Raw genomic sequence first — 2,481 nt, forward strand, 5'->3', positions numbered from 1 at the left:
AAAGTGCTGGGATTACAGGCGTGAGCCACCGCGCCTGGGTTAAAGGGTTTTTTGTTGTTTTTGTTGTTGTTGTTTAAAGACGGGGTTTCACCATGTTGGTCAGGTTGATCTTGAACTCCCAACCTCAGGTGATCCGCCCGCCTTGGCCTCCAAAGTGCTTGGATTACAGGCGTGAGCCACCACGCCGGCCTTGGGGTGTTTAATTAAGGAGTGTTGACTCGCAGGATCACAGGGTAAGGTCCCACAACAGGCCGTCTGCAAGCTGAGGAGCAAAGAAGCCAGTCTGAGTCCCAAAGCTAAAGAACTTGGATTCCGCTTTCCACCTCGGACCCGGCAGAACGGCTCCCCAAAGAAGGGCGGCGAGAACAAAAATCGGTTCTGCCATCAACGAAGTGGTGACCCGAGAATACACCATCAGCATTCATAGGGGCATCCATGGAGCGGGCCTCAAGAAGCGTGCCCCTCAGGCCCCTCGGGCACTCAAAGAGATTCGGAAATTTGCCATGAAGGAGATGGGAACTGCGAATGTGCGCACTGATAGCAGGCCCAACAAAGCTGTCTGGGCCAAAGGAATAAGGAACGTCCCATGCCGAATCCGTGTGCGGTTGTCCAGAAAAGGTAATGAAGATTCGCCAAATAAACTCTATACTCTGTACTTTGGTTACCTGTATACCAGTTACCACTTTCAAAAATCTACGGACAGTCAATGTGGATGAGAATTAATCTCTAATTAGTCAAATACATCAAATAAAATTATAAATTTCCTTAAAAAAAAAAAAATGAACTTGGATTCCAATGTTCCAGGGCTGGAAGCATCCAGCATGGGAGAAAGTCTAGTCTTCACATTCTTCTGTCTGCTTTTATTTTTTATTTATTTATTTTTATTTTTATTTATTTATTTATTTATTTTTGAGACGGAGTTTCACTCATGTTACCCAGGCTGGAGTGCAATGGCGCGATCTCCGCTCACCGCAACCTCCGCCCCCTGAGTTCAGGCAATTCTCCTGCCTCAGCCTCCTGAGTAGCTGGGATTACAGGCACGCACCACCATGCCCAGCTAATTTTTTGTATTTTTAGTAGAGGCGGGGTTTCACCATGTTGACCGAGATGGTCTCGATCTCTTGACCTTGTGATCCACCCACCTCGGCCTCCCAAAGTGCTGGGATTATAGGCGTGAGCCACTGCACCCGGCCTATTTTTATTTTTTTTGAGACAGAGTTTCGTCTTGTTGCTTAGGCTGGAGTACAATGGCACAATCTTGTGTTCACGGCAACCTCTGCCTCCAGGGTTCAAGAGATTCTCCTGCCTCAGCCTGCCGAGTAGCTGGGATTATAGGCATTGCCACCACGCCCAGCTAATTTTATATTTTTAGTAGAGACAGGTTTTCACCGTGTTGGTCAGGCTGGTCTCAAACTCCGGACCTCAGGTGATCCGCCTGCCTCAGCCTCCCAAAGTGCAGGGATTACAGGCTCAGCCACCGTGCCCAACTCTTATTTTATTTTTTGAGACAGAGCCTCAGCTCTGATGCCCAGGCTGGAGTGACATGATCTCCACTCACTGCAACCTCCACCTCCCAGGTTCAAACCATTCTACGGAACAGCTGGGACTACAGGCATACGCCACCACATCAGGCTAATTTTTATATTTCTAGTAGAGACGGGGTTTCACCATGTTGGCCAGGCTGCTCTTGAACTCCTGACCTCAGGTGATCTGCCCAACTCAGCCTCTCAAAATGCTGGGATTACAGGCATGAGCCGTACCTGGCCCTTTCTCTTTTTCTTTCTTTTCTCTCTGTCTCTCTCTCTCTTTCTTTTTTTCAGAGACCGTGTCTCACTATGTTTCCCAGGCTGGGCTCAAACTCCTGTGCCCAAGTGATTCTCCTGCCTCAGCCTCTCAGGTAGCTGGGATTACAAATGCAAACCTCCATACCTGGTTCAGTATTTGACCTTTTGATTTTAATCAAAATATAGGTGGGGGCCAGGCACAGTGGCTCACGCCTGGGATATCCAGCACTCTAGGAGGCCAAGGCAGGTAGATTGCTTGAGGCCAGGAGTTCGAGACCAGCCTGTCCAACATGATAAAACCCCGTCTCTACTAAAAATACAAAAATTAGCTGGGTGTGGTGGCATGTGCCTGTAATCCCAGCTTCTTGAGAGGCTTAGGCATGAGAATTGCTTGAACCCAGGAGGCAGAGGTTGCAGAGAGCCAAGATCACAACATTGCACTCCTGCCTGGGTGACAAGGCAAGACTGTATCTCAAAAAAAAAAAAAAAAAAAGTGGGTAGGAGTGAAATGATATCTCATTATGGTTTTGATTTGTATTTCCTTGATGGCTAATGATGTTGAACCTATTGTCATGTGCTTATTGGCCACTCTGGTGAAATGTCTATTCAGGCTCTTCCCTGTTGTAGTTGGATTGTTGGGTTGAGTTATTTATTTATTTATTATTATTATTATTATTAATTTTTTTTTTTTGAGACA

The 2,481-nt window shown here is 46.9% G+C and overlaps 1 pseudogene; it reads left to right on the forward strand.

Annotated features, from left to right (window-relative positions):
- The first annotated feature begins 289 nt into the window (after positions 1–289).
- LOC116547353 lies at positions 290–780 on the forward strand (annotated as a pseudogene).
- Positions 781–2,481: the final 1,701 nt, after the last annotated feature.

Source organism: Sapajus apella, unplaced genomic scaffold (assembly GCF_009761245.1).
Source record: "Sapajus apella isolate SASKATOON/1434 unplaced genomic scaffold, GSC_monkey_1.0 scaffold2770, whole genome shotgun sequence".
NCBI classification, from domain to species: domain Eukaryota; kingdom Metazoa; phylum Chordata; class Mammalia; order Primates; family Cebidae; genus Sapajus; species Sapajus apella.